This window comes from Hordeum vulgare, chromosome 6H, assembly GCF_904849725.1.
Source record: "Hordeum vulgare subsp. vulgare chromosome 6H, MorexV3_pseudomolecules_assembly, whole genome shotgun sequence".
NCBI lineage: Eukaryota > Viridiplantae > Streptophyta > Magnoliopsida > Poales > Poaceae > Hordeum > Hordeum vulgare.
The window spans coordinates 271,745,399-271,765,597 of NC_058523.1; positions in this window are offsets into that span (position 1 = coordinate 271,745,399).

Below are 20,199 nucleotides of genomic sequence, written 5' to 3' on the forward strand. Positions count from 1 at the left end.
CCCCACAACAATAGTAGCAACAACAACTACAACTCGGGTTAATTCACCTTTTTCGGATGCGGTCAGCCGAGGTACTGATGTCTACTGCACAACTTTATTCTTGTAATCAATGTTGGGCCTCCAAGCAGAGAGTTTTGTAGGACAGTAGAAATTTTCCCTCAAGTGGATGACCTAAGGTTTATCAATCCGTGGGAGGTGTAGGCTGAAGATGGTCTCTCTCAAAGATTCAATTCATCAAAACAAGGTAGTAAGGGAATAACATCATATGATCCAACCAGATTAACAAGGCCCGTGATACATCAAGATCGTGCCATCTCAAGTACATGAGAGAGAGATTGAACACATAGCTACTGGTACATACCCTTATCCTGAGGGAGAACTACTCCCTCCTTGTCATGGCCTCCGCCGAGATGATGAAGATGACCATCGGAGATGACTTCCCCTCTCCGGCAGGGTACTGGAAAGGCTCTAGATGGATTTTTTTCATTGATACAAAGAGATGCGGTGGTGGAGCGTAAGTTCTCCCTTGATTTCTGTAGTTTCTGGGGTACTAGAAAAGCATATGATTTTTCAACATTAGAACCACACCAAACGGAGCCACGTGGGCCCCATAAGCCATCAAGGCATGACATGGGGGGGGGGGTCGTGCCACGTAGGCTTTTGGCCCACAGGTGCCTCCCCTCTGGTGGTTCTTTGCTCCAATATTTACCATTTCCTCTAGAAAAAATATTTAAAAAAATTGGGCGATTCCGAGAACTTCCATTTTCTGCACAAAAACAACACCATGGTAATTCTGCTGAAAATGTCAGTCCGGGTTAGTTCTAAATAAATCATATAAAGTGCATCAAAACCATATGAAATTATTGTAAACAAATGCAAAATTTTCATGCATATTTTATAAATTATCGATACGTTGGAAAGTATCAGGCACATCTCTAGGCAGTGCCGCAATAAGAAGCCTGATGCACCGTGCCCCAATGTGCCGAACCAAGGACAATGTCGTGGAGTGCCACCCAGGAACCAAGATCACCGCAACCAGCCCAACAATGGAAAGGGTCATGTGAATCACGTCACCGCTGAGTAAGCCTAGGAATACTGAGATGTTATACTGGGTATGTTCCTTGTCAACTCAACCCCAGCAACAGTTCTGTTTGATTGTGGTGCTTCGCAGTCTTTTGTTACCCAAAAGTTTGCACTAGAGAGTGGTATGAAGCCTACACATGTGGGTAGTAATATGTTGGTACAAACCCTGGGTGTAGTATTAAGGACCAAGATAGGATGTAAGGGAGTTGGTATTAGGATTAATGGAGTAGACTACCAAGCAGACCTTATAGTTCTAAATTCACAAGGCTTGGATGTCATCCTTGGCATGAATTGGTTTACCAAGCACCAAGGACTCGAGACTTTGTCAAGCGGACTATTACCATGACCAGTAGCCAAGGAGTTGAAGTCAAGTACGTTCCCAATCCTACCTCCGCTCAAGCCCCTCAGGTTAATTATCTGTCGGGAATTGAGTTGGATGAAGTGCTAGTGGTATGTGAATACCCGGATGTCTTTCCTGATCAGCTGCCCAGAATCCCTGCTGATCATGACATTGAGTTCATAATTGAGCTAATACCAGAGAAGGACCCATCTATAAGAATCCATATAGAACTGGATTCGAAGAGTTGGTTGAACTAAAGAAGCAACTAGCGGAGAAGCTCACAAAAGGATTTATTCGCCCTAGCGCCTCTCCTTGGGGATCACCTGTTCTATTTGTGTCAAAGAGGGACGGAACTATCATACTCTGTGTTGATTACCGTTCTCTCATTGAGGTCACAATAAAGAACAAGTATCCTCTTTCCAAGATTGAAGACCTATTCGATCAGCGGAATGGTGCCAAGGTGTTCTCCAAGATAGACCTCAGGTTTGGGTACTGCCAGTTGAAGATCATACCCCAAGACATTCTCAAGACTACGTTTGTGACCAAGTATGGCATGTATGAATACACGGTCATGTTATTTGGGTTACCAATGCCCTAGCCTACTTCATGTACCTCATGAACAAAGTCATCATGGCGTATCTGGACAAGTTTGTCGTTGTCTTCATCGACGACATACTCGTCTTCTCCAAATCTGAAGTAGAGCAATGCAACACTTGAGGATTGTCTTGGATAAGCTTCTAGAGCACCACCTGTATGCCAAATTCAATAAGTGTGAATTCTGGCTGAATGAAGATGGATTCTTGGGATATGTGTTGATGGCAGAAGGATTGTTTGTAGATCCTGCCAAGATTGAAGTCGTGACTGAATGGCAATCTCCAAGCAACGTGAAGGAAGTTTGAAGCTTCCTCGGACTCATGGGTCATTACTGCAAGTTTGTTGAAGGCTTCTCAAGAATTTCTTGACCTATGACTCAGCTCTTGAATAAGGACAAGAAGTTCGAATGGACACCGAAGTGCGAAGAAAGCTTCCAGGAGCTGAAGAAGATATTGACAATGGCCCCAATTTTGGCCACTCCCGGTATTCACACGGAGTTTGTGATATATTTAGACGCATCGAGAATTGGGCTTGGTGTCTTTCTGATACAAGAAGGAAGGGTCATAGCATATGTATCCAGACAACTACGCCCTCATGAGGAGAACTATGACACTCGTGATCTTGAGCTGGCAGCTGTGCTCATGCTTTCAAGACATGGCGACATTACCTTTTGGGAAAGCAATGTGATATATACATAGACCAAAAGAGTTTGAAGTATTTTTTCACTCAAAATGAATTGAACATGAGGCAAATAAAATGGTTGGAGTTTATCAAAAACTATGACCTCAATGTTCAATACCACCCTGAAAGGCGATTGTGGTAGCTGATGCCTTGAGGAGAAAGGCTTGTTCCTTGAATTCTATGATTAAGGAAAGGCTACCCGCCTTGTATGAAGAACTTGAAAGCTTCGGATTGGAACTAGTTCCACCAGGATTTTTGGCCAACCTCGAAGGAAATCCCACATTGCTGGATCGTATATTAAGGTAGCTCAGAAGGAGCACGCAAGCATCGAAGGCATCAAGAAGAAGATCAAAAAGGGCCAGGCCCTAGGATTGTTAGTGGATAAACAAGGAGTCATGTGGTTCGGGAATCGCATGTGCATAACCAATAAAGTTGAACTCAAGAACCTGATCTTATAAGAAGCACATGACACTCTTTATTCATCCATCCTGAAGGAACCAAGATGTACCAACAACTCAAGGAAAAATTCTGGTGGCATGTCATGAAGAGAGAGATAGGCTCTTATGTCGCTAAGTGTGACATATGCGAGAGAGTCAAAGTTGAGAATCAGCGACCCGCTGGATTATTACAACCTCTCAAAGTGCCTAAATGGAAGTGGGACAAACTTGGGATGGACTTCATCATCGGATTACCCAGGTCGAGCAAAGGACATGGTTCCATTTGGGTCATCGTTAACCATCTAACCATGGTAGCCCACTTCATCGCCGTTATTACCACCTACGATGGAAGCCAGTTAGCCAATCTCTACATCAACCGCATCGTGAGCCTCCACGGAGTTCTGAAGGAGATCATGTCAGATCGAGGTACTCAGTTCACCTCGAGGTTCTGGAAGAAGTTTCAAGGAGCCATGGGAACCAAGCTATCCTTACGCACTGCTTTCCACACTTAGAGAGGCAGACAAATGGAACGGTAAACCAGATACTCGAAGACATGCTTCGTGCTTGTGTTTTGGCTTATGGAGCTAATTGGGAAGATTGTTACAACAACACCTATCAGTCCAATCTTTAGATGACACCATTTGAGGTATTGCATGGACGCAAGTGCCGTACTCCCCTCAATTGGTTAGAAACGGGAGAAGGACTAATATTCGGACCAAAAATTTTCCTTGAAGCCAAGGAGAAACTTCGACTAGCTAGAGAGCATCTAGAGACCGCCAAGTCAAGACAGAGGAGCCACGCCGACTCACTCCGCTGAGAAGTGAACTTGTGCATCGGCAAAAGTGTTTACGTGCGAGTCACGCCTCTCAAGGGAAACTAGTTTTTCCACGTCAAAGGAAAGTTTTCCCCAAGATACACCGGCCCCTTCAAGATCACCGCAAAGTGAGGAGAAGTTTCCTACCACCTAGAGCTACATTTTGAGCTTTTGGATGTGCAAAACATTTACCACCTGTCATAACTCCGGAAGTGCCACCAAGTTCCCAACCGCCCGGATCTCTACAAGGACATCGATCATCAAGCCATCGATCTTCAGCCAGACCTTACTTATCATGAGAGTCCTGTCAGCGCCTTGGATGAAGCCTAGCAATGCACTCGAAGCCGCACCATCAACTACTTCAAGGTCCAATGGAGCAACGACACCAAAGCAGAAGCAACATGGGTGCATGAAGACTACCTTAGATCACATATCCCTTATCTCTTTAGCGCTTAGCCTAGGAATCTCATGGATGAGATTCTTGTAAAGGGTAGGTATGTCCCACCCTATGTTTGTACACCTTTGCCACAATAGGTTTTTATGAAATCTGGAACCATTGAAATATTTTTGTGTGCATGTGATGATTGAATTGGTTGCTATATGCTTGTGTGCTTATTTGGGTTTTTATTTCCAAAAATTTCCCTTCTCTCAAAACTCATCTCTTGCCCCCAAATACTTTCCCAATGAATATACCTACAGTATAGGACCCAAAACTATTTTATTAAACATTATTTTTCCCAAAAAGATTTTCTTTAGTTTATGTCTTCAAAATCCTTTGAACTTAGGTTTGTACTGCATGTCCATAAATTAGGATAGATGGGTTTCCCCAAAGATTTTATTTGGATCCATTATCAAAAAGACTTCCAAAACCACACAATTATTATTTTAAAAGTGATTTCCTATTTTAATGAAATACCTCTTTATGAGGCTAGAATGATCTTTTGTGAAGGAAAATTATTTTCTTGCTTCAAAAATATTTGAGAAAAATTTGGGAAACTCAGTGGATATATATTTTCCGTATATAAGAGTTTCAACACATGGTCATGTTAAAAATATTGGACAAAACCCATCAAAACCCTTTCTACATATTTCAATATTTTGAAATATTTCCATAGGAAATATTCTCAAATAATTCTAGGAAAATTTTAGCAAGTCACACATGATATATGAGATGATCTTGCCAAGTTTCATCTCAATACATGTCAATTTGGTCCACCAAAATGTTCCAAAACTCTCTTTGTCCAGAACCAAATTTGAGCAACTCTACATTACCAAGTTTCCCCAATTGCTCTCAAACTTTGCACGGGTGATCTAGTGCCCACATAAGGATGCTACACCAAGTTGTGCATTTGTGGGACTCGATTTTCTCAGCTAGATCTACACAAGCCTGGTTTAGTTGATTTCTACGGTTTTCGAAGTTTCCAATATCAACTTTGGTCAAATGAGCTCAAAAGTTGTGATACATCTCAATATTAACCAACATTTGATGAGGTTAAATCTTACTATATGTTGGCAAAGTTACCTTGCACAGAACTCTATCAAACACCTTCACGTAGAATATAAAAACTACTGTTTTGACCTCCAAAGCTATTCCCGTGCCCCCAAATTTTTACCACAACCTCACTGACACCCACAACACCTCGAGTATTAGTCCCAAAGGCTAGCTCCATGATAGAGGGCGGGACCCCGATTGCAACTCTCTCGACAACACATTTTGTCCCCTCTCTCTTCTCTCTCTCTTGGCCAGCCTCTAGAGCATACCATGCTCCTCCCTTTGTTTAAGCCTTCTGCGGCTGATGGATGCAAGTGTATGCGCTAGAGCGCATCGAGGGCATCATCATGCCGGCCATAAGCGCACTCTCGGGCTCGCTACAGGATGCCTGAGAGTGGACTTTGCTCCAAGGCCATACCCTTGCCACATCGAGCCCCTCCCCTCGCTCCAGTCGAGGTGCCTCGGCGTCCGCGACGCGCTAATATGTCAGGAGCCACCTCTCCCTCTCTCTCTCATCCCTCTACAGTTTGTGCCTGACGGCGCCCCTTTCGGCCAACCCTCTCCCTTGCATACGCGCAGTCATAGCTCACTCCCCTCTCTCCCCTCGGTCGTAGACCATCCTAGGTGCACCCCGGCACAAAGATTAGCCCTCCCATAGCCTCCATTGCCTTCCCAACGAACTCCAGCGACCACGTCCACGGTGCACCGGCGCATGGCTATATAAGCCCTTCTCGAGACCCTCTCTCCCCTCTAGAACCCCGCTCTTCCTCCAAATCATGCACCAGAACCACCAAAGCCTCCCATTGATATCTTTGTGCTCAGCACCGATTGCAGCTCCGTCGCGTCGGGTCCACTTTCGATCTCCAGGTAAGACCACTTCCCAGCCGTCTTTTCTTCTCCTACGAGACTTCCTTGCCTCCTAGAAGTTTTCCCCTCTCCCTCCCGCATGAATTACTACAAGGAACGTGGGCTTGGAGCTCGCCCGAATCTCCTCCGCCGCGGCTCCTTCTTCGCCGGCAACTCCCCTACCCCAGCACCTCCCTTGACTCCCCCTCGAATGGCAGCAAATTCCTGAGCCATTTTTGTCGTCACCTGCCCACATATTGCCCCAAAACCTCGCCGGTGAGCTCGTCGTCCTCCCTGGCCATGGGTTGATGACGACCCTAATAGGCGGACCCATCCGTCAGCCTCTCGACCACTCCCTCATCTCTCTCTATCTGCTGCTGGGCCCCGCCCATCATGTTTGAAACTTGACGGTGCATGTGCTTGATTGCGTGGGCCAGCCTAGTTGGTTGGGCGTGGCTCGGCTGGCTGATCTGGCACGGTAGGCACAATAGCCTTTTTCTTTTTTCCATTTTTTTACATTTTCAAATATTCCACACAAATAAGTATTTTTCTAATCCAAATATTCCACCACAGAAAATCTTGTAATATTACAACCAATTTTATTATGCTACTTGTGTAATTTTGGGAAAAAGTTTAATAAACTGTATTAATTAAAAATCTTGTTTAAAATATTTTAACTCTGTGTTAAATTGCTTTTCACCACTTTTTACACTTCAAAACTAAAACCTAATAAATTTCACAATAATAATACTCACCCTAGTATTTTACAAAAATGGGTTAACATTTTTTTGAGTGTTATATTTTTCCTGTTTTGTCGTGGCCTTATTTCCCCCATTATATTTGCGATGAGGTACTGCATTGTTGATGGAGGACTTGGACTAGAAGGCTTTGAAGACCCCGAAGACTTTGTTGAGCCACGCAAGCAGCCCTTTGATCGACTATGAAACCATTTTATGCATGTCATATTGCACTTTATTTCATTGAATATGTATCATGTTGAATAGGTAACCACCTTGATGTATTGTCTTCAGAATTTCCTTGTTGATACTTGCACTGAGCATGGCCCTCCATCCTATGAGGGTTGTGCTTGTGGGAAGTAATTGGGATGCTAGTAGTTTCTACGCAAATGGTGTGGGAATATGCATGGTGTCGGCAAAAGGAAATGATTTCAAAGACTTCTCAAAAACCTATCGGGTGCCACTAATGCCCGGGTGATGGTGATGAGTTAGCTAACCACTTGAGAAAGAAGTGGTGTACCGAGGCAAGATCCATGTGTGTTTACGAAAACAAAGAGATTTAAAAAAAATTCGACCGTCCCAATATTACATGTACAACCACGATACCTCTTATGGGACGGAGCCTTGTTGATTACCTTGGTTGGTACTACTGGAGAGATCGCATTACTAGTTCTAGGAGTGACGTTGTCACTCTCGAGACAGGGTCGTGCCGGGAATGGACGACCATTGGCTGTTTTTCCACACATCGGGCACACCGTTGGTCCGAGCATGGGTGTTACTTCTGATGCACAACATGTGGGTTGTGTGCCAACGAGTGGACTCTTTGTTAGTATCATCAAGGGAAAGGCATTGTTCGGATAATTACCTCGGGTATGAACAATGCCACGAGTCATGGTGTAACACAGAAGTTTCCCGAGTCTTGTGGGTAAAGTGTGCAACCTCTGCACAACGTAAAACTATTCGAATAGTCGTGTCCACAGTCAAGGACAGTTGGGTGGTGCTGCTTAAACTACATCCACATGTTTTGACAACTTGGTGTCTGTGTGTGTACTTGAGCTAATTCAGATGACTTGGCATGATGGGTGAACATGATATGTTCAACCCCGTTTATGTTGATATTTGTAACATGTTCATATGGATATCGGTTACCTCGTGATCTATACCTTTATAAGATATTGATCATGTCATTGCATTTAAAAATTTAGCTTTTTGGAACTTACCCATTAGTGCTCTATCATGCATTGTTGTTACCACATTCAATATATAGGTTGCTTGTGACTACATTAAAAGTACTCATTGGCTTGCCACTGGTTCTTTAATTGGCCTGGCATGGGAGAACATGAGTATGATGATGGGTTTTTTGGAGACGAAAAATCAAACTATGATGCTTCCTAGTTAGAATGCGTGCAGGGTTAAGGTAGATGACATGGGTTCACGCTTTCGTTCAGGATTTCCACTACTAGTTGAGTATGGTTCATTGGCCTTCGAGGCCCATTCTATGTAAGACTTGAGATAAGTGGTCTTTATTTGTATCATATGGTGTGTATGGATGTAACACTTCTATTATTCAGCTTCTGTGTGTTCAGTGCGCATTGATATCTGGGATCACTATGCACATGCATTCGGCGACTGATGCCAACTGTTCTTCCCCTTTGCAACGGCACCAGAAGAATGCTGCTAGGACTCTCCGGCAATCGAAATTAGAAGAATGTTGTTGACGGCCCACAAGCGCATGGGATCGCAGCAGTTTTCGAGGGTAGAGTATTCAACCCAAATTTGTTGGTTTGCAAGACGGGAGGTGAGAGTATACTCTCAAGTATTAGTAGCTGAATATGTCAAATTCAACCACACCTGAAAGATTAGTATCTGCAAGCAAAGTATCAGTAGCAAAGTAGTATGATAACAACAGTGTCAGAAACGATCTGTTGACTACAGACAATTCCTAACGATTGTATCAATGGCGCTAAGTTGCCTCGTTGACGGAAATTGTCAGTTCCCGTCAACGATCAGCGAATCAAGATTGTAGCAGGTAGCAGCAGGGCAAGACAAGTAACAGCAGTAGCAACAGTAGTAACAGCAGCAGAGCAAGACAAGTAACAGCAGTAGCAACAGTAGTAACAGCAGCAGTAGGACAAACTCGTAGGCAATGGGTCGGTGATTTGTTTGGATGATATTCATCATGCAACAGTTATAACAGGGAGAGATAAGTGGCTAGCTCCCGTTCGTCAATGTGATGTAGGCATGCATTATGTGTATCGTCATACGTGCTTAGGGAAAACAACTTGCATGACATCTATTTTCCATCCCTCTCGTGGCAGCGGGGTCCAAAAGGAAACTACGGGATATTAAGGTTCTCCTTTTAAAAAAGAACCGGACCAACACATGAGCACTTGGTGAACACATGAACTCCTCAAACTATGGTCATCACCGGGAGTGGTTTCGGTTATTGTCACTCCGGGGTTGCCGGATCATAACACATAGTAGGTAACTACAACTTGCAAGATCGGATCTAAAACACACATATATTGGTGACAGCATACTTATTTCAGATCTGAAATCATGGCACTCGGGCCCTGGTGACAAGCATTAAGCATGGCAAAGTAGTAGCAACATCAATCTTAGAACATAGTGGATACTAGGGATCAATCCCCATCAAAACTAACTCGATTACATGATAGATCTCATCCTACTCATCACCACCCAGCGAGCCTATGAATAGATTACTCACAAACGACGAAGAGCTTCATGGAATTGGAGAGGGAAGAAGGTTGATGATGACAATGGCGACGATTTCCCCTCTCCGGAGCCCAAGACGGACTCCAGATCTGCCCTCCAGATGAAGAACAGGTGGTGGCGGCGCCTCCGTATCGTAAACGCGGTGAAAACTTCTCTTTTTATTTTTTCTGGGACGAAAGGGATCTTATAGAGCTGGAATTGGGGGCGGCAGAGCTGTGTAGGCCCCACAAGCCTGCCCACCGCCACCAGGGGGGGTGGTGGCGGAGCCAGGGCTTGTGGCCCACTGGCCCACCCCCTGAGGTGGAACTTGGTGCAGATATTTTTCTTAGTTTCCAAAACTGCTCCCCGTAAATTTTGAGGACGTCTGGAGAACTTTGATTTGTGTACAAAAATAACACCAAGGCAATTCTGCTGAAAACAGTGCCAGTCCAGGTTAGTTCCATTCAAATCATGCAAATTAGAGTCCAAAACAAGGGCAAAAGAGTTTGGAAAAGTAGATACGATGGAGACGTATCAACTCCCCCAAGCTTAAAACCTTGCTTGTCCTCAAGCAACTTAGTTGACAAACTGAGAGAGAAAGAAAAACTTTAACAAACTCTGTTTGATCTTGTTGTTGCAACTATGTCTAACTCATAACCAGAATTTCAGCAAGATCACAAGTTAACCACATAAGCAAATGACACAAAGGTCTCACGGTAAACTAATATCAATGGCATAATGAGCTAATGAGCAAATAATAATGAGTTTCAAATACCAACACTTCAATCAAAACAAGCATGAAGCAATATGAATAGGTGGTATCTCGCTAGCTCTTTCTGAGACCGAAAAACATAAATGCAGAGCACTTTCAAAGATCAAGGGTTGACTAAACTTTGTAATTCATAGCAACGAAGATCCAGTCATAGTCATACTCAATATCAATCAAAAGCAAAGCATAAAGATGACAGAGGTGCTCTCTAATTGGTGCTTATATAAGAGCAGGATGACTCAATAGGAAAATAAATAGACAGTTCCTTTGCAGAGGGAAGCATTGATTTGCAGAGGTGCCATAGCTCAAGCTTTGAAAACAGAGATAATAATTTTGGGTGGCATGCTTTCATTGTCAACGCAATGACCAAGAGTTCTCAATATCTTCCATGCTACTCATGCTATAGGCGGTTCCCAAACAGAAAAGTAAATTTTTAACTCCCCCACCACCAATCAATCACACTCCACGGCTAGCCGAATCCTCGGGTACCGTCCATACTAACATCAATCCGGGGGGAGTCTTGTTTTACAATTATGTTTTTGATTTAAGCGTGGAACTGGGCATTCCAATTACCGGCCTCTTTCTCGGGAATGACTGTGAATAAACACATGTCGATGATAACACTCCTAGCATGGAAGTTACCAATAGCCCCCTGTCACCACATGAGCGGTTCGGGCATGCAAAACAGATTATTTCTTGAAGGTTTAGAGAATGGCACATGCAAATTTACTTGGAACGGCAGGTAGATACCGCAAATAGGTAGGTATGGTGGACTCTCATGGAAAAACTTTAGGGTTTATGGAAGTGGATGCACAAGCAGTATTCCGCTTAGTACAAGTGAAGGCTAGCAAAATACTGGGAAGCGACCAACTAGAGAGCGACAACAATCATCAAGACGCAATGAGTTTGACTAACATTGAATGCAAGCATGAACAGGATATAAATCACCATGAACATGAACATCATAGAGGCTATGTTGATTTTGTTTCAACTACATGCATGAACATGCGCCAAATCAAGCCACTTGAAACATTCAAAGGAGAATACCATCCTATCATACTACATCATAGTCATCTCAAAATCTATGTTGGCATTCAAGACAAACCATTATAAGCTCTCAGCTAAATAAGCATGGCATCAGAAACTATGATCTCTAAGTTGTCATTGCAAACATGGTTTTCTCACAACAAAGCTAAATCTGGGTCGACAAGCTAGTCATATTTACAAAAACAAGATATATCATCATTGTTGCCTTTCATTTGCACGATCAAACGATGTGAACAATAATAAGCGCATTGGACTAAGCTGAATCTGCAGGCAAACACAAAGGAGAAGACAAAGTAATATGGCTCTTTGAAAGCTAAACAGGTAAGCATGCAAGAACCAATAAACATTGTAACCAATATCTTCTAACTTCACACAAAGAAAAAGAAAACTATTTACACGGGAAAGCTCCCAACAAGCAAAAGAAGAAAGAAAAATATTTTGGGTTTTCTCAAAAGGACACAAAACAAGAAAACAAGAAAACGAAAATAAACTAGCATGGATAATACAGTGGCAAAGTGTGAACACCGGCTAACAAAGTGAAAGCATAAGCATGAATGTGAAGTCGGTGAGAACACGTACTCCCCCAAGCTTAGGCTTTTGGCCTAGCTTGGTCTACTCCCATGGTGGATCCCGGCGAAACCCAAAGTCATAATAGGTGTTATACGAGAGTGCTGCAGCCACTGCCTGAATAGCTGCCTCACGAAGTCGAGCAGCCGTCGCCTCCCTCTCATATTCCTCTGCCTCTCCTATGGTTATGTAGTATCTTCGTTTTACCTGAAAGTCAAAGAAAGCAGGAGCAGGAAGGGTAATATGGAAAACACGCTGCCGGTTAAATATCAAGCGGTATAGGAGGGATCCATGATCTCTCTCAAAGAACTGGTAGCGTGTTAGAGCGACACGATCAAGGTAGGCTGTACGGAGAGGAGGGTCTTCAGGACGGATGGATACTCCAAGAAAATTTGCTAAGAGTTTAGCATAAACTCCACCAAAGAAATCCCCCTCACTAGCATTTTTATTCAGCCTCCTTGCTATTATAGCTCCCATATTGAAGCTCCTGTCAATTGTTACTACGCTCTTAAGGATACTAAGGTCGGAAGCGCATAGGTGACAATGTGCACCCTTGCCGTTAATGCACCTACCAATGAAGAGGGCAAGGTAGTGCAAGGCAGGGAACTGGATGCTCCCTATGGTGGCTTGCGTGATATCTCTGGTTTCTCCAATAGTTATACTGGAGACAAAGTCTCTGACCGAAGACTTAGGAGGATCATTAACACTACCCCCATCGGGTATCTTGCAAATCCTATTGAAATCCTCCAGATCCACGGTATATGATTTATCGTACAGATCAAACAGTATGGATGAGTCACGGCCAACTGAGAATTTAAATCTACGCATGAAAGAGGCAGTGAGCATAGCATACTGTTCACATTTATCTGAGAGTAATTCTTCTAACCCGGTGTTTCAAACTCATCCTTGAAACCTGCTTCGATCATGAACTCATCGGAAGGCCATTCACATGGTTGTACCGGTGCGTCCCTTAGTTGAAAAGGTTCGGGCTCCCGAAAAGAGAGACGAGGACCGTTCTTACTTGAGGAACCACCATGAAACTTCCTCCTAAACATAATTTCCTTATGCTGAAATTTTTGAAGTTCAAGAGAAAAGTGAATAAAGACCCACCACACCTTGTAGCAACTACTCCTACTAGTGCCTAGAGACCGTATCACACGCTAAAACTACTTGGGACCGGCTAAAATCAACATTTCTAGCTCAAGAACAGGGTCACCAAGGTAGCAAGAATACGCAAAGGATAAAGCACTAGACCAAAAACTAATTGGAAAAATGGAGGAGTCACTTACCAAGGAGTAATTTCCCCAAAACGGTTCGGAAAATGGTGCTTTGAGCAAGGAGATCGAAAATCACAGCCAAATGAGCAAGAACATGGGTTTGAGCTACGAAACATTTTTTTCTGGAGGTGGAAGAAGAGGCTGAGAGCTGGAATGAGTGGAGGGGGTGCCTGTGGGCCCCACAAGATTGCACCCCGCCACCAGGGGGTAGCTGGCAGTGGCAGGGCTTGTGGCCCACTGGTCTGCCCCCCTGGCCAGCTCTCAGGCCCATAAATTTTCAAAAATTCTAGAAAAAATCATACTAGATTTTCAGGACCATGGAGAACTTCTATTTTCGAGGTATTTTTCTCCGGGACGCTAAAACAGAAAACACGGAAAAACTAAACTAATTCTATCATTTTTCTTCTAAGCAATAGAAAAGGAAAACTCAAAACAGAGGTATGGGACTCTTTGATTCATCTGTTTCATGCTCATCGAAAGAAATCCGTCAATAGGATTGATCAAGTCCTCATGCCAAAACCTTCTCGAATCTCAAGAGAGAACGGAGAATTTTAGAATAGCCACTAAGTCACCTCAATGGGGATATGTATCTCCCCAACAAGAAAATCATACTTCATCTGACATGAGGAATAGGGCATTCAAAGCTCCCAATGAGAATCGATGATGTCTTTTCGATAGCATTGATGCAATGTACTTGATATCGTTTCTTCGGAAAGTGCACGGTGTGCTCATTCCGTTGACATGGAAAGTGACATTGCCTTTGTTGCAATCTGTAATAGCCCCTGCAGTGTTTAAAAAGGGTCTTCCGAGTATGACAGCCATGGCATCATCCTCGGGAATATCCAAGATAACAAAGTCTGTTAAGATAGTGGTGTTACCAACCACAACAGGCACATCCTCGCAAATGCCGATAGGAAAGCAGTTGACTTGTCGGCCATTTGCAGAGAAATTTCAGTGGGTGTCAACTTATCCAATTCAAGTCTACGATAAAGAGAGAGCAGCATAACACTAACACCGGCTCCAAGGTCACATAAGGCAGTTCTTACGTAGTTTCCTTTAATGGAGCAAGGTATAGTGCGCACTCCGGGATGACCAAGTTTCTTAGGAGTTCCACCTTTGAAAGTATAGTTGGCAAGCATGGTGGAGATCTCAAGATCTGGTATCTTCCGTTTATTAGTCATGATATCTTTCATGTACTTCGCATACGGAGACATCTTGAGCATATCAGTTAACTGCATCTACATAAAGACGGGTCTTATCATCTCAACGAAGCGCTCAAAATCCTCATCATCCTTTTTCTTGGATGGCTTAGGAGGAAAGGTCATAGGTCTCTGAACCCATGGCTCCCTTTCTTTACCATGCTTCCTAGCAGTGAAGTCATTCTTATAGTATTTCTTAGGTTGTGGATTATCAGGATTAACCGTAGGTTCAATCTCCACATCCTCATCATTGCTAGGTTGAGCATTATTATGAACATCACTGTCCATATTGTCAACAGGTTCATGTTCATCACCAGATTGTGTTTCTGCATCAGACGCAGAAATATCATTAGGTTCTTCAGGTGTGATAGTATTTGGTGAACTGGCGTGCAGGTTTCTATCATCCTTCTTCTTCTCCTTAGGATGACTGGGTGTATCAGCATTGATTCCTTGAGAATCTTGATCAATTCTCTTAGGGTGACCTTCAGGATACAAAGGTTCCTGAGTCATTTTGCCTCCTCTAGTAATGACTCTAACAGAGTTGTCATTTAATTCATTGAGCAGTTCAATCTGAGCTTTAAGTACTTGTTCTACCTGAGTAGTAATCATAGAGGCATGTTTACTCAGAAGCTTCAGATCGTTGACATTTCTGTCTACACAAGCACTTAAATGGCTAAGCATACGAGTACTTTGTTCCAAATGTCTGCTAACATAATCATTGAAACTCTGTTGTTTGGCAACAAAGTTGTCAAATTCATCAAAGCATAGGCTAGTAGGTTTATCAAAAGAATATCACTCTCATCAAACCTACGCAGAGAATTCACTTCTACTACCTGTATCGGGTTATCGAGACCATGGATCTCTTCGATAGGTGGTAGATTTTTTCATCTTCGGATCTAATGCCTTTCTCTTGCATAGATTTCTTGGCTTCTTGCATATCTTCGGGACTGGGGAATAGAATACCTCTTTTCTTTGGAGTTGGCTTAGGAGGTGGTTCGGGAATAGTCCAAGCATTATTGTTGATCAAGATGTTATTCAGTAGAGTCTCGGCTTGTTCTACAGTTCATTCCCAAAAAACACAACCGGCACAACTATCTAGGTAGTCTCCAGAGGCATTGGTAAGTCCGTTATAGAGGATATCAAGTATCTCGTTCTTCTAAGAGGGTGATGAGCCAAAGCATTTTGTAGCTGGACGAGCCTCCCCCAAGCTTGTGGAAGACTCTCTTCTTGGAGTTGAGAAAAGTTGTATATTTCCTCCAAGGCAGCTTGCTTCTTATGGGCAGGGAAATATTTCTGACAGAAGTAATAGACCATCTCCTGGGCACTACGCACACATCGAGGAGCAAGGGAGGTGAACCAGGCTTTAGCATCATCCTTTAGAGAGAAAGGAAACAGCTTAAGGATATAGTAGTGGCGGATCTTCTCCTCATTAGTGAAAAGGTTGGCTATATCGTGCAGTTTGGCAAGATGGGCTATGACCGTCTCAGACTCATAACCGTGAAAAGGATCAGATTCGACTAGAGAGATTATCTCAGGATCGACAGAGAATTCATAATCCTTATCGGTGACAAAGATAGGAGAAGTGGCAAACTTCGGGTCGTATTTCATCTTAGCTTCCCGAGATTTTTCCTTCCACTTGAGAAGTAATTTCTCAGCGTCATAGGCATCCTTACACGCAAGAAAATCCTCAGCTATCTCTCCCTCCATAACGTAACCCTCAGGTATATCAGGCAATTCATATCTAGGAGAGCTAGATCTACCAGGAGCAAAAGCAGGTTCTATCTCAATAGTATCGGCAGCTTCAGAAGCATCACGAGCATTGGCAGTAACTCTAGCAATATGAGCATCAAGGAATACCCCTAGTGGAACATCAGGCAAACGAGTATCTCTAGCAGTATCAAGCATAGCATCATCAGGCATAGTATCTCTAGCAGTATATCAGCCATAGCATCTCTAGCAGTATCAAGCATAGTATCAAGCATAGTATCATCAGGCAAAATAGCATCTCTAGGATAATCAGGCAAAGCACTATCAAGCATAGCATCTCTAGCAATATCAGGCATAGTATCAGGGATAGTATCATCAGGGATAGTATCAAGCATAGCATCTCTAGCAGTAGCATCATAAGCATCATCAAGCACAGGCGACATATCAAGATTTCTAGCAGGAGGTGATGTCGCAAACTTACTCATAACTGAAGGTGAATCAAGTGCAGAGCTAGATGGAAATTCCTTACCTCCCCTCGTAGTTGAGGGCAAGACTTTGTTCTTCTGATCCTTCAGATTCTTCATAGTAATCACCAGATATAAATCCCAAGTGACTTAGAGAACATAGCAATACCTCGCCGGCAACGGCGCTAGAAAAATGCTTGATGCCAACTGTTATTCCCCTTTGCAACAGCACCAGAAGAATGCTGCTAGCACTCTCCGGCAATCGAAACTAGAAGAATGTTGTTGACGGCCCACAAGCGCATGGGATCGCAGCAGTTTTCGAGGGTAGAGTATTCGACCCAAATTTGTTGGTTTGCACGACGGGAGGTGAGAGTATACTCTCAAGTATTAGCAGCTGAATATGTCAAATTCAACCACACCTGAAAGATTAGTATCTGCAAGCAAAGTATTAGTAGCAAAGTAGTATGATAACAACGGTGTCAGAAACGATCTGTTGACGGCAGACTATTCCTAACGATTATATCAACGGCGCCAAGTTGCCTCGTTGACGGAAATTGTCAGTTCCCGTCAACGATCAGCGAATCAAGATTGTAGCAGGTAGTAGCGGGGCAAGACTAGTAACAACAGTAGCAACAGTGGTAACAACAGCAAAGCAAGACGAGTAACAGAAGTAGCAACAGTAGTAACAGCAGCAGTAGGACAAACTCGTAGGCAATGGGTCGGTGAGTTGTTTGGATGATATTCATCATGCAACAGTTATAACACGGAGAGATAAGTGGCTAGCTCCCGTTCGTCAATGTGATGTAGGCATGCATTCCATGTGTCGTCATACGTGCTTAGGGAAAAGAACTTGCATGACATCTATTGTCCATCCCTCCCATGGCAGCGGGGCCCAAAAGGAAACTACGAGATATTAAGGTTCTCCTCTTAATAAAGAACCGGACCAACGCGTTAGAACTTGGTGAACACATGAACTCCTCAAACTATGGTAATCACCGGGAGTGGTTCCGGTTATTGTCACTCTGGGGTTGCCGGATCATAACACATAGTAGGTCACTACAACTTGCAAGTTCGGATCTAAAACACACATATATTGGTGACAGCATAATAATTTCAGATCTGAAATCATGGCACTCGGGCCCTAGTGACAAGCATTAAGCATGGCAAAGTAGTAGCAACATCAATCTCAGAACATAGTGGATACTAGGGATCAATCCCCATCAAAACTAACTCGATTACATGATAGATCTCATCCTACTCATCACCGCCCAGCGAGCCTACGAATGGATTACTCACGAACGATGAAGAGCTTCATGGAATTGGAGAGGGAAGAAGGTTGATGATGACGATGGCGACGATTTCACCTCTCCGGAGCCCAAGACGGACTCCAGATCTGCCCTCGAGATGAAGAACAGGTGGTGGTGGCGCCTCCGTATCGTAAACGCAGTGAAAACTTCTCTTTTTATTTTTCTGGGACGAAAGGGATCTTATAGAGCTGGAATTGGGGGCGGCAGAGCCATGTGGGCCCCCCAAGCCTGCCCACCGCCACCAGGGGGGTGGTGGCGGAGCCAGGGCTTGTGGCCCACTGGCTCACCCCCTGAGGTGGAACTTGGCGCAGATATTTTTCTTATTTTCCAAAACTGCTCCCCGTAATTTTTCAGGACGTTTGGACAACTTTGATTTCTGCACAAAAATAATACCAAGGCAATTCTGCTGAAAACAGCATCAGTCCAGGTTAGTTCCATTCAAATCATGCAAATTAGAGTCCAAAACAAGGGCAAAAGAGTTTGGAAAAGTAGATACGATGGAGACGTATCAGCGACCATGACTTATGAGTAGGGATCCCCACAATAGTTCGTCACAACTTCATCATATGCGCTATAGGTTGTAGTTGTAGATCTATCGCTTTTCATGTGTGCATTTCGTGTGATTTCACCACCACTGTCGTCTAGTAGTCTTTGTAAATCCATAGCGGATTCATCTTGATCTTCCATAGATGCCTTGTTTCAACAGCTCCGCTATTTAAAGCTTATTTTTCTTCTTTTTTACGTATCATGTAGATCCACTTGTTCAGCCGCTCACATAGGAAATATGTCCATTGCTTTGCAAGTTTCACGAAGTTTTGACAGGATCTTTGAACTGCCCTTGATCCGGTTTTAATATGACTAAAATGCTTAGTTTGCTCCATTAGTAGGCCTACCCAAAGACCTACCATTATTTGGATATATGATCTGTAAAATCACATGAGGCGCCAAATCCTTCCTTTCAATGTCGGCTCTTCTTTAACTGCGGATGACCTTGGCCACTGTAATATTGCTTTAAACCAGTTTGAAACCCGACTCGTCATGCTTTTTCTCTTTATGTGTGTTCTAGTTCTCTGCTTGCAAAATTACAATGCCTCCCAAGACCAGCAAAATTTGTGGTTGGGCTAGATCCCAGGAATTTGTTCTTACCTTGGATGACCATGCCACCTGAGGTCTTTTGTCGGCTAAGAACGTAATGAGTTGGCGGGAGCCTAACGAAGAAAACTACCCACAACCAGAACAAGAGGAGATAATTTGTTTCACTGATCATGTGAAGAGAGAATTCCGGCCACCGGACTCAAAAAAATTCAGGGATCTCCTTCACTTTTGTAACCTCAGGCCTCCGGATATTGGTCCCAACTCAATGATGAGTATTTGTCAGTTCTAGGTACTCTGGAAAGTGTACCTTCAGATTGAGTCGTTTTGTGACTCTCTTTAGAGAGTTCTTCTATCTTAATCGTCAAACTGAAAGTAATGATGGCCCAATTGTGAAACTTGGTGACATTTCCATACAAAAGAGAAAGAATTGTCCTTTCCCTGAGACAAAACTCGCAAGTCATCCGAAAGGATGGAACGAGACTTGGTTCTACTGTAAAAACACCGCTCCTGTGGACCAAAACCAACATTCGGGTTATATATTGGACCATCTTGGCACCAACGCTGATTTTCCGGGTTGGCCAACCAAAGAGGAAATGAAGTTACTAGATCATGTGTTGTTGAACTTAAAAGCCATCAATGCCAATGGCCTTACTGGGATCTACCTAATCCGGTGCTGGATAACCTGCCGGATTCAACCTGTCAGTATGAGGGGGGACTTAATGTACAACTACGCTGGCGAGTTGAAGGATGTGCACCGCTTCAGCAAGAGAGACTAAACTGAAAAACCATCAATAAGCTGACCAACACATTCATTTCTCTCTCTAAGGAAAAGTGTAGCACAACCGGGTTGGGTCCATTTTGCTTGAAAAATCCAGTCCCTCCAATATGTATTTTATCCATTTTGTCTAGTTTCTTCTTTCAACTTTATTTGGTGCTACATACTTATCCGCATGGCTTATATCTCTGCAGGCTCGCTCTCATTTCTGGAAAGTTGTTTCCAAGGATTCTGCTACTTATTCAAGCCATCG